Below are 17792 nucleotides of genomic sequence, written 5' to 3' on the forward strand. Positions count from 1 at the left end.
TTAGAATTATAATATAAAATAAAGGGCTGGTATGTACTTAATATTTTTTATTTTGTGATATAACAAATTGTTTTGGATGTCTGTTGCAGTTGAAGATGGTGAAGTGTTCGATTTCAGAGGGGGATGAGGCTGGACTGGTTTAGACTTTCAGGTAAAATGATATCTTCTCATCTGAGCTGGGTCAAACATGTTTTTGCTTTCTCTGAAAGCCTAATCAGACATAATTAACAGCTCTTATCTCTGCTTCCCTCTTGCTAATTAGCAGATGGCGGTTAACATAAAGCAACTAATACTCTCACAGTTTGAGAGTGCAACACAACAAACACGTTTCATGCTGACAAATGTTTGCTTGCAAAAGTTTGCTTATCTTTTGTTTTCCGAATAATAATAAAAGCAACATTTTGTACATGCTGTATAATAAACAAATGGCTTAATTGGAAATACTTAGAAATGAACCACAATGCATGCTGTTCTTTTGAAGCTCTGATTATTCACGAAGAGCCCGCGCCTTTCATTCCAGGCTCAAATAAATCAGACTTCGTCCCTGTGGAATACGCATGTGGGTGGGTGGGAATGGAAGCGGAGATGGAGGAGAGACAAGCTTGTTCATGTGATTTGAGGATCTGTGAGCGTGGATCTGGACTGCAGGCTTTGGGATGGTCCCAGCTAGCGCTCAAATGTGTTTCTGTGTGTTGGTCTGCCCCGTCCCACAGCAGAGAAGCCATTTGACCTCTTCCTTTTAAAAGAATGTTCTCGGGTTCAAAAGTGAATCTTTATCAGATGGAAACAGATGGTTCCAAATTTTAAAGAAATTAAGACTTTTTGGCACGGATGCATAAAATATTGATCTGTAGTGTCAGAAAAAAAATTTATAATGTAAAACCTATTTATTTATTTTTATTTGTTATGTTGTCCCTATGGAATTTCCTGTTTGGATGAATTTGTAGTGCATTACTGATGCAATTCCTGTCTGTGGAAGTTGCTTTATTTAATCAGTTCCTCTTTGGTAACCTTGCCAGTGTCAAGTTAAAGTTACCTGGTTTACAGACATTATGTGGTCATGATGTTTTAAAATTCCATGTAATTTTTACACGGGGCATGTTTAGTAAATGATTCTGTCACACTTGCACTAACACCATCTGTATGTGACTGAATCAGTGTGTTTATTGCACCTCCAGTAGAGTGACCACAATTTTTGCTTTTTTGGACAGATTATTTCCTGTGGGGTAATGCCACAAAATCCCACAAAAAGAGCTGAATTTGCGTTTGAACCCAGAAGATTGCTTCAAAAACACAGGCCTGAACCTCCTCACACAGGAGGGTTTCAGTTCGCCTCTTCAGCAGGAGAAGCTGCCATCAGCTGAACGGCCCTAATAACAGCAGAGTTTCTTCACTGCAAGGTCTTGAGCTCAGACTGCTCTCTCAGTTTGCCAGGACAAAGCAAATTCAAGGATTGAAACAGTCAGCTATAGAGCAGCTGAGTGTGGTGTGAGGCTGATGACAGATGTGGGTGGGTGGATGTATGTATATTCAGCTATGTAGCTGAAATCACACTAAAACATGTCCAGGTCGCACCCCCCCCCCCCCCCACAAAAAAAAAAAAAAAATTATATATATTATACACAGAAGATTTTAAAAATGAAATGTTATTTTAACTTTTTTTTTTTTTTTTTATTAATGCATTTTTTTGTTGTTTTAGTTTAACTGAATTCATCAGTTCATTTTTGTTGGTGGTCTCTTAAGATTCTTTTTAGTTATTAGATTACAATAGATTGTATTACTGAAATACATTTTTTGCAGAATTAGAAATGTTGTCCTTCTGTCTTCTAATGTTTGATAAAAAACTAATGACACAAAGCTACAGTGACTAATAGTTACAGAAAGCAATATTTTCATTCCTCAAGTAATTGATCCATAGTGTCGGTAAAGATTGTGTCTAATGTTACACAAATTTCTGTTTTCATTGCTGTTGCTCCATCCGCCGCTCATCAGTGTGTTTTTTTTCATCCAGAATAAATGTAATCACTGATTTTCATGAAAATGTTAAGCAGTAACAAACTGTTTTCAACATTGATTATGATAAGAAATTATTCTTGAGCAGCAACGCAATCAGCATATTAGATGTACAATAATAAATAATATGTAATAATTATTTTCAATTTTAATTACTGTTTTTAACTTGCAGCCTGGAGAGAATAATAGACTTCAGAAACATTTCAAAATCTTACCGACCCAAAGACTTCTGAGTAGTAGTGTAAGTATAGAAGTCTTAAATGTATAGTAGCAAGAAAAAAACGGTCGCGGATAGAGGAGAAACTAATCATTAAAACTTATGACTGTTTTAGTCAACTACGAAACCGTTAAAGACTTAAATAAAATGCCATTAATGTCTAGAATCATTCACTACTCCTCCAGGTTTGATATCACAGCAAGTTAGTTTGAGAGCAGCCTTGAACTTTGCGGGCGAAGCAGGGATGTCCTTCTTCTCTCCTTTAATTTAGCATGCTGTCTTCTCCTTGTTTTAATGGACCGGTTGTTGAGATAGCACTTGCCAGTATATAACCAACTACGTTCACTCGTTCATGTCTGCTCGTCTGCACTTGGCCTCTGCGTTTCCAAAGGTGCGGTCCCTATTTATCTGTAATGGCCGATTAAACTAGCACAGCAGGTCTGCCGAAAATGTACATCTAAAAATAAGCCGATTTTTCAATGCTTTTCTACTCTCCAGTGGACTTCAAAGTGCTGTGTGATATGTTTGATTGGTCATTCCCCAGACTATCCATAACCACAAGCTTTGTGAGTTTAGCCCCTGCTAAATTGTCACGTGGCATCATCCTGGCAACATCCGCATTCTTTGAATGGCCGATCTTTAGATGATGAAAGCCAGCCACAGGGCGTGTGCAGCAGTCCTTTATTTTGTTTGAGTTTTCTCACACTTCTTATGTTTTAGGGTTTGTCCAAAGCTGAACCACCACCACGCGCTTGGCACAGCTGTTTCGCTGCAAAAAAAGAGGTTTTTTGACTTAACCACCAAAGGAGAATCTGTTTTGCATACCGTCTTCATTTGATTTTGTATGCTAGAGAGGAAATTGTGTGGTTGGACATTGTCTGGTTTAACAGTATCAAAAAATTTACAAAAATATTTCCCAGAAAATCCTTCCTCTCAGAAGTAATGATATGTAAAACATCAAACCGCACTTTGCCTTGGTCCCAGGTTTCCAATCTTGAATTCGATGCTCTTCATTTGCTTGAGGATTTGCTCATGGAAATAAAGCCCACCAAGCTCAGCCTTTGAGAATAGATTGCGAAAAATGTTGTCAGAATAATGAATGAACTTTGAAGATGAATGCTAACGATGATTGTCTTTCTTTCGTGTTTAGGCTTACACCAGCGTGTCCAAGGCCTCGCTAGGACTGGCAGATCACAGGGATTCTGAGGGAAAGATGATGAACACCATCATCTTTCACACCAAGATGGCAGACTCTCTGGTGGAGGTGCGTGTGGAGACTTCTGCCTTTCCATTTTCTGGTATGACCTCACATGAAGAATAGTATCCTTCAAAGAGAATTAATGTGTTACGAGTAAACCACGGAATAGGCAAAAAGTGGCTTAAGAAGTCATGTAGTTCATTAGGTGTGAGTTTATTATGTTAATTCTGCAGATGCTCTGACAGGTTCTTGAATGATGTTATTTCAATTCAAACTTGAAAAAATTTTTTTTTGACGGATTAATAATATTTAGTTACTTTTATTCATTTAATTGTCCTCTTTTTTTTGCATGCAAAGACAAGGTAAAAGATGTTTTATTTTGTGGTACCCTGGCATTTTTAACTAACTACATTTTAATTCAGACTGCAAGCTCATACTTGTAGAATATGATTCCTTTTGCAGTGATGGTGTCAATTTCAACAGTGGCTCAGGAATCACTGTTTAACACCAGCTCCACAAGTGGCAGAAGGCAATATCTGTTCTCCAGAAGGCCATAGCAACTGTCTGGTGGGCCTCTTGTGTTTTTTAGATATTTCTCTTTCATGCTGCGGTGGAAAGCGGATAGGGCCGTCCGTTCAACTGATTAGATATGAATGTACCAGACGGTTGAAGGGAACTGGCAGCCCATTTTCTCTCTCTTTCTGTGTCTCTGATAGCTTTTACAGCCGCGCCTTTGAAAAGGATGTTCCCGCAGTGTCCTCGAACTGCCGTCCCAGTCTCGATACTCCATCTCTTTCCCTCTGCTCTGCACCCACTTTATGAGACTGCACCCATTTGAGCTCTGCCCGGAAGAGGTGCGTCACACTGACCCGTAATCAGCCCAGAATGCCCCAAGAGGAGTACAGATGTCAGATTGTCACCTTAGTAACCTAATCTGAAAACAGTGATTCGTGACTTTTTTGTAGATATGAGTGAGAAGAGTGTTTCTGAAGATGATGAAAGCTTAAATTTAAGCAAATTGGTGATGTCTGAAAACTGGTGAGTTTAAAAAAAACCCTTGCCGATTTCTTACCATAATATTGCAGAATCACATAAACATTTTGGTTCAGTTATTTTGTGTGTGTGTGTGTGTGTGTGTGTGTTATTTTTGCTTCCAAATATTTTATGCAAGTAAACTACAGTTGAAAAAATGTAATTAAAAAACATTTTCCAGGATTTAGGCTAAATAAACACAAATGATTTCTATTTTTAATTTAAATGCATCAAATAAAAGTAACTCAATATTTACATACATATGTTTTACCTACATATATAACATGAAAAAAAATAATTATAATATGTGATTCTGCAATTTTTACTTTTACATTTTTGCAGTGGTCCAACTGCCCCATTCAATTGCTCCAAGCACGTAGATTTAATTTATTCAGATTATTTATTCTATTTAATTGGCCTTTTCCGAGATCTCTGGTTTAGTTCTCCATGCAGACTCAGTATTTAAAAAAAAAACAAAAAAAAACAACAACAAACAACTTTGTTTTGTGTGTTTGTGAAGGTACCCCTAGTGGAATATGGGTCAGTGTTACTTTTTGCGAAGAGCAGTTTGGAAAAGATCTTTTCTCTTCTCAGTTGGGTCGCGCTATGGGCTTAGCCGCGACCCATGCTAGGGTTCAGAAGATGGAGTCGTACTGTGATCCGGAAGGCTCCACGAGTTTACTAGAGCTGGAATGTCCCAACACACAGCATTGCGCACTGTGGTCCCTTGTATCAGGATGTGTACAGAAAACCAAATGCTGAAAAGCATGATTTTTTGAAATCTGTAATTGAACCCATGCGCCGGGACATTTGCAGCTACCCAGGCTCCCCGGGGGGCATAATGGAAGCCCCTCCGCACACACGAGGAGCACAAACATATTCCTGTTTCCCCCCACACCGGTATACGGCCGGCACATTCACCAACATGTGTTTATGTCCTGTCAAACATCGTACATTTAAATTTTTGTTAAATCAACCCACCTTTTCACTCCTAATTGGCGGACAAATGGACCAATACAAAACAGCACAATGAGAGTTCTCCATGTCATTGCAGGGCCTGAACATTGAGACTGTCTGGAGAGCACTTAGAGGAATAAAAGAGATTTATTGAGCCAGTAGAAGGCTTGGGGTTTCCCGTATTTAAACACGAAACTCCCTCTCTCAGCATGTCTCTGAAATGGTCTTCCTCCTATGTCCACACTCCACACAGCTTTGGACGCTGCAGGCTTTATTTATATTGGAAAAGCACTAAAAGTTTCAAGAATATTTCCATCCTCGCCAGAAAAACTTTTTACAGTGGTTTAGAGAAACAACAAATGATCACTGCGCTTCAAGCAGAGGTTAGTGCCTCAGCATCACGTTGGATAGATGTTTTATTTCCAAACCTGTACCATCTCAGACTCTTCCCCCTTAGATACCATTGAAAGAGCGAGGCAGAATATTTGGGTTTATAAACCGATGGATAAACCGCCTTGTCAAAGTCTGAGTTAACCACCCAAAGTTTTTAAATTACAATTGTTTGTGTTTGTTGTGACGAATAAAACCAGCCTTCTCCATGATGTTTTGGGTTTTGTCAAAATGGTGCAGGAGCGAAGGGTTCAGCTCCACACATGGGCAAAGGTTTTTTTGCATTAGTAATTTAGAGAGTATGCACTGTTTGCTCTAGGGAGGGGAGTTTTGGGCGACGAGACCCAGCTGGTCCATACCACAACGAGCCTCACTTACACATGGACGGGTCCACAAAACAGCAACACCTCACTGTGAGGAAAATTCACCTGAGCAGCTTATGTTGGAGTTGTTTCAAACAGCCTCTGACAAGCCAATGCCCATGGATCCTCAAGGATCATTTTTCACATACTCAGATCAGTTAACGGCAAATGCTGACATATAAGAATTTCCTTTCTCCACCCTGGGTCCATATGATTCAAGTCATTTAATTTATTCAAATGAATCTACAAAGTTTTATTTTGGAATAATTTTGAAGGAAGTCTAGTTATTTTTTATGCCCGGGAAGACTGCATTTATTTGATTAAAAGATACAGTAAAACAGCAATATAGTGAAAGAAGTTCTAACAATTTAAAATTCATTTCTATTTTAATATATTGTAAAATGCAGTTCCTGTGATGGCAAAGCTGAAATAGAAAGTTCAAAAGATACAGCATTAATTTCAAAACTCTTAATTCAATAATCTTACCCTTGAAACTTTTTGAACTATATATATATTATATGATAATCCTTATAATATATATATATATATATAATATATATATTATATATATAATATCATTAATACATATCTATATGCCTGTGTAGTTATTAGGCCCATTTTTCAGATTGATCGGCCCCTAAACACACACTGGTGTTGGTTGTGTTCAATGCATCCCATCGGTTGGCCCCCTCCTGTTTAAACTGGGGTGGTTCTTGGCCAGAATGAGGCTTGTTTAGAGATGGTTTTTAAACAGGTGGCACCAGCTGAAGACAATATTGTTTTTTTACAACTCATACCAAAGGTAAAGGATATATTTTCTGTCACCTATCATAGGGACCAAATAGAACTGCAATTCTGTTTGGTACCACTAGTGGTGCAATAATGACACACTTGATGCACTGACAAACCTTCACACCCTATATTTAGCACTGCCCCATACTAATGGTATGCTGCAAAGTGAAGTCGTAAACTTGTACTGAAAATCAAAATTCTGGTCATAACATTGGGGTTGTGCTAAGGGTATTCTCAACTAATGTCTCCTTGTCTGTCCCATCCCGTAACAGATGGCAACCACATCGGAGACCGCAGCCTGTCCCCCTTTGCCAACATGTTACCTGGGACGAAGATGGCCAAGCAAGCCCCAAACCTCATCACAGACATATGCACAGAGCAGTGCACCCTGAGCTTAACCAGGCTCAGTGCTGCCAAAACACAGAGGGACTTTTGGGTAGTTCTGGAATTTTTCCATCCCAGTCATAATCTGGGATTTTAAACAAACTTAACTGGGTTTACAAAGAGTTCTGTCAAATGCACAAGGAAATGTTTCCAGTCCGTTGCACAATTGAAATTAAACAGTGATTGATTTCCTGGACGCAGTTGACAGCACGGATTCGCATGACATGACAGTCAGCTTTAAAACTTACTCTCATCCCCCTCTGATGAGTGTAATTTGTCATGTTGTAAGCAAACAGGACAGCAAACTCATAAATCACTTTCCCCCGCTTTGCTCTTTTCTCTGGGACTGTGGAAGTCAACATTTACAGGAATTACAGTCTGTTAGGTGAACATCAAAGCCATTTTTTCTTCTATAATCTGAAATATTTTGAAGTGAAAACAAGGTATTAGGTTGGCAAAGACTTAGGGTAGGTCTTGATTTTTACCGAGCACAATTGTGATTGGATGGTGAAAAGTGGATGTTACAGGTGATGGGAGGAGAGGGTGGTTGAAAAGGTTTATGCGGTTCAATTCGTTTGAATTAAGATATGAATTAACCTGTTAATTGTATTAAAAAGCAAGGATGTACAATATCACAGATCATTTCAAAGGCAAGTGATTCCAGTCATTTAAAGGGATAACTCGACCCCAAACTGAAAATGTTGTCGTTAATCACTTACCCCCCATGTCCGTTCCAAATCCGTAAAAGCTTTGTTCGTCTTCGGAACACAATTTTAAGAATATTTTTGATCAAAACAGGAGGCTTTGTGACTGTCTCATAGACTACCAAGTAAAATACAATGTCAAGGTCCATAAAATTTATGACTTTATTCAACAATTTGTCTCCTCTGTGTCACTCTACTCCCACATCAGCATAGCACCATTTTGGCGAAATCTGACTGTACGCAGGCAGCGTACGCCTCTTCTTGTGTCAGCCGCGAGACAGGATGTGCTTGTTTTTTCTATAATGCAACAGAAATATATGTATTTATGAATCTATTTATGAGCTAGCTTTAATTATTTCCCGATACCCAATCATTCATTACACTCGTGTTTCAGGCTTGCATGTTCAAGTTTCCTTTCTGTTTCCATTTTAAGTATGTAATCAGTCGTTCCCATTATTGTAAGAGAGAATTTTCAACCCCAACTCTAAATGCTCATATTTGTTATTATTTTTAATAATGTGCACTGATGAATTGTGCAGATTATTACCATGAAATTGTATTAAGAAAGTAAGTAGGGTACATTTTGATTTCATGTTGACTTTTAAAAATGTCTTTTTCCTGTTGCTCTTCTGCACAGCTACTGCCAAAACATTGTGCCAAAACCATCAGTCAGGCCGTGAACAAGAAGTCGAAAAAGCAGACGGGGAAGAAGGGTGAACCGGAGAGAGAGAAGCCTGGTGTTGAGAGCATGAGGAAGAACAGACTCCTGGTCACCAAGTAAGGATGAAACTCACTCTTCGATCTAGTCGAGCACTTGGTTACTCATATTTAATTCAGTCTGGGTCAAGTTTTCCTTTTACCTTGTATTGGTTTCTGTAATTCATGGTTTTTCATCAATGAGGGCATGTCTGAGTCAATATTAGATCTTACCAGTTGAGAATCACTGTGTTAAACAAAAACCCTGCTGGAGGCCTTTACTGTATTATCCTCCCATTTGGCAGATATTCAAACAGATCCTCCTTATAATATAAAATGGATTTATCCTAAAGCCTGTCATGGACACATGAGCAGTAGTAACAGTATATTAGCGGTGTGGCCCCATGGTGAGCAGCACTATTGTGCTGGTTAAGCTTTCCTTGATTGACTGTGTAATCTGAAGGAAATTAGTTTTTAAGGCTGTTGTCTGTTTTGTTTTTTTTACAGTCTGGACAAACTACACACTGCTTTGTCAGAGCTCTGCTTCTCCATCAACTACGTCCCCAACATGATGGTCTGGGAGCACACCTTCACCCCACGCTGAGTACCTGACCTCCCACCTGGAGATCCGCTTCACTAAGTAAGTCAAGCTACCATCCCTATAGGGCTGGATGGTATGAATTTCTGGAAATTCTATGGAAAAAAGAATGTATTATATATTGTATAACCATGTGGTAATGCAATTTTTGGATAATCGAGTTTGTTTACTTTCTATCTCTACTGGTTGCCTGTGTGTGTGTGTGTGTGTGTGTGTGTGTGTGTGTGTGTGTGTGTGTGTGTGTGTGTGTGTGTGTGTGTGTATTTTTATAGTATTTTATAGTCAGGGTTCCCACGCTTCTTGAAAGTACTTGAAAGTACTTGAATTTCAGACATATGGATTCAAGGCCTGGAAAGTACTTTGAAAACTAACATAGGTCCTTGAAAGTGCTCTTTAAATTAAATTTGAAATCAGTTTTGTTTATGCTGATATTTTTCAAATTGTCCGATATGTGCTTCTGTCAAAAACAGAACAAAACACACGGGGTTATCTCCGTTTGATATCTGACATTACGATCACAAGTGCAGCAGCTAAAGTTGATTCTGTGCTTGTTTGATCTAATATATATATATATATATATATATATATATATATATATATATATATATATATATATATATATATTTAAATGTTGTTGATTTAAGTAGCAAAATGAGAATAGCTAAAATTAATGCACATATATTTTGAGACAAAGGTCTCTTTATGATTTTTGATTATGATAATTATAAAGCAACGCTTTTTAAATGAAAGAATATGTAAATGTATGGTATTTGGGGTAAAGCGCCTCGCCTGGCAGCGGATTAACATGATAATTAATAAATTGCTGACTTTTCCATTTGTTGACATGATATTCAGATGCTAAATACCATATTATGTTGGGTGTCCTTCTTGGAGATAATCACCATGTTTAGAATGAAACCATCATATTTAAAAAACATGATATTAATAATGTTTACCGCAGCTTCACATGGCTGTTTATATCTATAGCGCTGTGGGATGAGTGATCTCGGCGCGGGTTACCCTTGCTGGTCGGGTTAGGGCGGTAAAGAAATTGCAACTTTATTTGCTAAGGGCGGTTGGGGCCGGGTGCATTAAAAACAAAACAACAACAACAAATAAAAAAAAGTGTTGGGGCGATATGGTAATTGTTCAAATCAGATCAGATCGATTGATACACGATCGCGGTATTACGGTGGAGCAAGAGAGAGACTCTTCTTTGTCATAAGCATAACTATTTGGTGTTTTAAACCGTACAGGTGGCCCGAGAGCCGGAATCACCAATAATAAAAAAAAAATAAAAAAATAAATAAATAAAATAAAAATACTTTCCAAAATATACTGATAAACTAACGTTAAATATAAAAATACTCGTATTTAAAACGGCTTAGTTCAGTATGTAGTCGGATCTGATCTGTCATCATCAGCAAGGCCCAGACAAATTTACGTGATCTGGCGCACGGAAGTTACTGGGGTCTAAAATGTTCTGTAAAGTCAATCAACGGTGAAAACTGAAGAGTAGATCTCACTCTGAAGTCCAACAGTTTAACACTAATATTGATACAAACAAACACGCTAAAATATAAAGTAGGCTATTCTAAAGCAGGTAAGTTCATATATTTAGCTGTGAAAAGCTGAATTGAACTCATTTAATTAGCCATATTAACACTCCGGACTGGCTACCATGACGCAGCTCGACGACTCACGGGCAGAAACAAGAATGAGATGCATTCCAACATAATCCGTGCAAATAAACCTAGCAGGGGAGGGCTCGCTTAAAATATTATACATATATAGGCTGCCTAGGGATTACTTGTTGTAGTGCAATGAAAAAAAATCTATATCTGCAGACGAAGTAATGATGCCTGTTTGTGGATAGAGACTTCACTGCCATAGCATGCGCTTAATCCTCGCTGTGTGTGTGAGAAATGCTGTGCTGAAGCGAAATAGCTGGGCAGTTTGATAGCTGAATCTGGCAATAGGGTTGCCCTATAACCTGGGCGCGGTCGTGGCTTAAGCGGTAAGGAAATGGGATTTTATTTGCAGGTATAGGTTGGGCGGCCAAATACTTCATAAAAGCCGGACCCGCGGTTAAAACCCCACCAAGGCATCAGTATTGGGCGTGGTCGCATAGAGTTAGTGAAGGGAGACGTAAAGACTGGACATTGGCGCTATTTCATATGGATTACTTTATTACTTAATATTTGCTGTCGAGCAAGACTTGCTTAGCTTAAAAGTAGACATGTCAAGACATCTATAGAAATATCTCTCATATCTCTGTGTGGAGTATTTGCTGAGTTTCAGTTCATTTTAATAACATAGGCTATTTCTAAATGAAGATCACGCGAGACCAGCAGCTGCAGACAAATGCACTGTTTGTTTTCTTTTATTTTATAAATGCACAAAGTTTTCTATTATGTAAAAGGCCAGTCAAATAAAGTATACCATTTACAGATCTTCTATTGATGCATTGCTCCTTTATCTGCACGCATCAAAACTGAAAGTGTAATTTAAGTTCTTTTTGGCGATATGCCACAAAACGCCTTATATGCAGATTCCCTGAACAAAAAATAATTTATATTTTCAAAATGTGCAGAAAATAGTACAAACTCTGCTAAAGTGAATGTTTTGAACAAGTATTAACTTAAACATTATTAAAACAAAAACAACAACAACATTATTTTTTAGGGGCTTAAGGTATCTATGTATCCCTTCTAGGGGCTCTTTACCAGTATAGCTTTCCCATGGTTAGTAAAGGCCCTCTTGCACCTCATACATTTAGGCTATAGGATTTTTAAAACAAACAAATAACTTGAATTGTTTATTTTCACACAAAATCAGTTGTTCATATCAGTCAATACAAACATATTTTTGTATTTATTATTTTGTATGTATATTTTGAAATATAAATATATTTAGGCGGAGTGAATAGCACAGTTTTTCTTAAGGTGTGCCTTTAGCCCCTGGCGCAGCTTACCCCGCTGCCTTCCTGCAATGTGTGTCCTGTTCCCGATATGGTATATAATTTTCAACACATCAGTGAGCCGCTATCAATATGCTGGGTATTTAAATAGGCAAATCTCGCGGTAGCGGGTTTTACCCTAACCGAGATTTATGCCCAAGGGGAACCCAATCCCAAAGTCTAGCCGCATTAACCTATGGAGAAGCAGTGCTAATTAGCTATCAGTCTCAATGCCGGAAAGTGCAAATTCAATGGGATTTCTATAATAAAGAGAGATTTACAAAATAATTTTTAATAAATGTTATCACAACATTTAGCAGCTGCTTTATTAATTAAAAATTAGAGACATTCTTAATTTAAAAACACTCTTAAATTTTGGCCACAGAACTACAACAAAAAGGCTCAGTGTAATGCATTTTTTATCAATATTTCAGAACTGCATTTGAATATTAGCAGTAATGAATTTAATGGATTTCAAGATCCTTTTAAACCACGACTATCTAAAGCAGTTTAAATTTATAAAACCTACACATTCAAAACGTAATTTATTACTCCTGAAAACCTTTATGTAAATATTAAGTGTAAGTGGGAAATATGGTAAAGTACAGTAAGGACTTTCTTGATGTTATGTGCTGGGGTGTGTGAATTTCAAAGGTGCTTGATTTAATAAAATGGTACTTTTAAAAGTCCTTGAAAGTCCTTGAATCTGGTGTTCATGAAAGAGTTAGGAACCCCTGCATAGTATAAAAATATATTATTATTAATTTCTCAATATGAAATTAAAAAATGTATTATTTGTATTAAGATCATGTGTATTGCATTTATATAAAAATATATTCTTGAAATAATAGTACCACTTTTTAATTCAAATTTCTATGCTAGAATTTCTATTTCTATAAAATGTAAAATATATTATAATACAAAATTACAAAAATATATATATATATTAAGAATATACATTATATAAATTTAAAAAAAACTATGTATGCATTTATGATAAATATTTTTTATATTATAAAAAAAAAGAATTCTCATATGCATTATATACATAGATTTTATCATTTACTTACATTTCTACTTTGGTTATGCACGTATGCAATATTAACAGTATTAAAAATCCGATGTAGTGGAGAAAATGCTATAATCTCGGATCAGACCTTTTTTCCTGAATCCTGTGGGTATAAACACCCCAATAGCCTAGACTGAATTTTGGCCACTACACTGCATATATATACGTCATTGCTCGCTTTGCCAGTTACATTACCCACTGATCCTCTCAATCATTTTTGGTTGCCTCATATAGAGGAGTTACTGTTGCATTCTGTGTCAAGGAAAGGTGCTGTCCAGCTCTCACTTATTAAGTAAGCTTTGAAGCCAACGGCTTAAAGGCCCTCCTGGGGTTTATTATTCCCGATTTGTGTAATTTATTGGTTTAGCAGTGAGAGAGTTTGGGTTAGGCATGATTTACGAGTACAGTCTCCATTAATAGCATTTATCCAGCTAAATAAAGATCAGGCAGAGGAATAACAGGTAATTTCCACTATTTGGTCTAAAACTCTGATGATGGATACATTGAAGGGTCTCTCTCTCTCCAGGGGCTGTGAACCCCTCAATGGCTTCTCTTAGAGACCCTGTTAGCAGATCTCACCACCCAACCATGTGCTGTTATTACCCATTTCCATCTGACAGGGTAAATGGCCTTGATCTCGAGTCAAAGCATAAAAATGTTGTTATGGCTCTGCTCAGTGGGCTGCATGGCATATAAACAACACCACATAACCAAGTCCAAATTGGACCCCATTTACTTTCTTAACATATACTCAGGTCTTACTGTGAAATTGATTCATTGGTGCATGTTATTCCAAAGAAAAAAAATGTTTTGTCTTCATAAGCCTTTATCAAAATGTAATAACTTCCCTCCAATTTCTTTTGAATCTTTTCTTTTTGGATATCCACAGATTTTTCATATGCTTTTTGCTCCATTTTTTTTTCCCTCATACAATATCCTGTTTTTGCTCTGAAAATATTCTACTCAATATAGATTTATTATTTTACAGGTTATTATTATTAACTAAAAATTGAAACAAAACCTATACAAAAAAAAAATATATTTTTTTGAAATAAACGCTAAATGAAAATATAATATACAAACGGTTTTAATTCAGCTAGTTGCCAAAGCAACATTTCTCAACTTAATTTAAACTAAAATATAAACTGATTCAAAAATATTAAATATGAATTATATTACCTAGTAATGAAATATAGTATCTAAGTGATGTTAAAATAGCTTTGATTGTTTATCATTTATATAATTTAACTTTATCTCTTAATGGGTTTATACTTAAAAATATTTAAATCCTATAAAATAATTTTTTATGGGTTGCAGAAGCAGCATTTCATGTTGAATTTAATGACTTTTAAATGGGAACTATTTCTGAGTAAAATTGAACATGTCTCTGAGGTGATATGAAAGGTTGCATTTTGATAATATTATGAGAACAAGCTGTTTGTTCCTTTAGCAGTACATGCACCAATTAATCATGTGTTAAAAAAAAAAAAAAACACAGAGGCATACTGCTAAAAAGTTAGTAGGGGGTGATTCTTTTTGTTATTTTAGTGCTTGTTGACTGTTTCCTGTCTCTCAGGTCCATAGTCGGCATGACCATGTACAACCAGGCCACACAGGAAATCGCTTAAACCATCAGAGGAGCTGCTCACCCGAAGCGTTAAAGGCCTACATGACAGTGCGTTGCAGTCCATCGAGATCTGTTTTTGCGAGATTGACATCACTGGAGTGTTCAACAAACGTGCATAACGCAGCGGACCCTAACACCTCGATTGCAGCCATGCGTGAGAACCAACCATCACCAGCCTCTACACCAACTGTTTGAGACTCCTACATATCCAGAAGAATCTCAGAACAGCCACAGAGTGAGGATGAATGGCTCTATTCCAAAACCAAATTAATCTGCATGCATAGACTGCTGGCTTCTAAGACATCCTAACTGAAAAGAACCTCTTAAATTACCCATTTAGAGCAACATAGGAAGCTTAACAAAAACACCCCTAATACAAAGCCTTGACTAAACTCAAATACAGTTTGGCATTAGTATGCTGCCAAGCTTACAACTTATGATGCTCTAAACAGCATAAAAATACATAGTATACACAAATGTTGCCAGCGCGAAATGGTCTATTTTAATTCACGTGAACAATTATGTAATTATAACTTGAACAGTTTTTTTTTTTTTTAAGTATTTAATGGTTATGAAGTATATTAACTAGTGCCCTATGAAATCTGTTTTATTTTTTCTCAAATTGCATTTTAATATTACCCAAAATTCCCCCCAAAGTTTTTTTTTTAAATGGTTTAAGTACATTTAATAATAAAAAACATGTCTAAACAAATTCATAAAACTATAATACACTAACAATAATTAAAAGAATTAATAAATAAAAACAGTAATTCACTAACAATAATAGGGCCCTATGTATTGCATTTGATTTTTTCAGAAATTGTGTTGTCTGTTTTAATTTTTTCAGATTTTTGTGTGTTAGGATTTACATAAAACCATCAAAGTTCAAAATAAAAAATAAATAAAATTATAAAAATTATTAAAAAATAATCAAATGAAATTTGAGAAATTTGTTTAATTTCTGACAAACAATGTTCTACATAACATGTTCAAACAGTTCAAATTAAAACATTGATGTGTTATTGTGTAATAGTCTTTAAATAAAGAGGTGCCTGTGATGTCTTATAATGAACTTTGGTTTGATGTTAACCTGTGTGCAGGTATCTGGAGACTCTACTGCGGCAGGTCAGCAACGGTCACATCGCTTACTTTCCTGCCATGAAGGCCTTCGTCAACTTGCCCACAGAGAATGAGCTCACCTTTAATGCAGAGGAGTATTCTGACATATCTGGTGAGGGGAAAAGCTCTCCACAAGGACACTTTGAATGAAGGATTTCCTTGTTTAGAAACTGAACACAATGTTTTCTGCAGCTGCACATTGATTATATCCACAATCATACTGTCATAGCATGTCTAATCACTCTTGTATTTGTCTCTCAGAAATGCGCTCCCTGTCTGAGCTGCTGGGTCCATACGGGATGAAGTTCCTCAGCGAGAGCCTCATGTGGCACATCTCCTCCCAGGTGGCTGAACTAAAGGTGAGTGATAAGGGTCTTGTTGCAGTTCTGACTACTTTGCCTTCCTCTGAGAGCGTTTCGGAAGCACAGTTCTCTGTTGGAGACGGCCTGAAAGCAATTAGAGCTTCTTTTTAGTCTTCCTATTAAACAGTGATTCCCACCGTTACTTCAACTCCCAGACTGAATCTGTAAAATTTGATTTGTTTAATTATTAACTAACTTGGTATGTTTCATTTTGTATGTATGTGTGTATTTATTCAGTTTTCATTTATGTATTTGGCATTTATTTATGTATTAAGTATTAAGTATTTATTTATTTGAAAACATCACTGGGTTTTTTTTTTTTTTTTTGTAATTTATTAACTTGCATGATTATGTATTTCATTATTATGATTTATTTTATTTTATTTTTTTAGGGAAAAAATCACTTTGATTAACTGGCAGGTCTAGACTGAGTCTTTTTTTTTATATATATGATTTTAGGAGAAAATGTGTGAAATCTGTCAATTTTTAACAAGGTACAATGTATTGAAGCTCATGACCTTAAAACATGGCTGAGAGTAATGCATTTGTAAAACATGATTAAATTATCCAAATATGTAAAACAAAAACACAAGAACATGTGTAGAACTTTGTGAATGAAGGATGTTCCAATTTTGCGGAAATATGAAGAGCTTTCTTTGGATTACTGCAGCCACAGATTCCATGTGGCCCTGTTTTCCGGGAACAGAGTTTAGGTAGCACTTCCCCTCACTCCGAGTTATTGCATAACATTTAGACAACGACAACTGAGAACTGTCAGCAATGATGAATTAACCACAACTGTGATCAAACCTGAACCAAATGCTAGTTTGATTACACTGAAGGTAAAGGGTATGAATGGTGTATTGTTTGCACTCCCTGACACAGTGATTAAGGAATGGACTGCTTTTTCTTTTTCTTGGGCAGTTCATCTGTATGTATGTGTTCTTTGTCTTTTTCCAGTATGCATTTCATGTTTTTTGATTTATGTAATTGAAACAGCCCTCTGCATTATAAAAGTTTCTTGAGCAACAACCACCAACCGAAGTGTGTGAACACAGGCTTGGCACATATCAGTGATGTTCTAACATGCAAACCTCTCTGCTTCAGCTGAAAGTAATTTGGGGGAACCAAGTTTCCTATCTGAGCCACAATCAGCTGTGGAGTGAAATGGTTTATTCTGCATTTCTATTCTTCTGCACCCTGTTCACCAAAGGACTTTAACGAGGAACATGTTTTCTCTTAGAGCTCAAATTACGCAAATCATTTGTTGACGTGCAAACTCGTTCTTTTGCGTTTCTTCACTGTTCCCGTCT

The 17792-nt window shown here is 36.7% G+C and overlaps 1 pseudogene; it reads left to right on the forward strand.

The window, feature by feature from the left end:
- Nucleotides 1-17792, forward strand: part of LOC122146218 — a 33521-nt pseudogene that overhangs the window by 8307 nt on the left and 7422 nt on the right.

Source organism: Cyprinus carpio, chromosome A9 (genome assembly GCF_018340385.1).
Source record: "Cyprinus carpio isolate SPL01 chromosome A9, ASM1834038v1, whole genome shotgun sequence".
In the NCBI taxonomy this organism is placed as follows: Eukaryota; Metazoa; Chordata; class Actinopteri; order Cypriniformes; family Cyprinidae; genus Cyprinus; species Cyprinus carpio.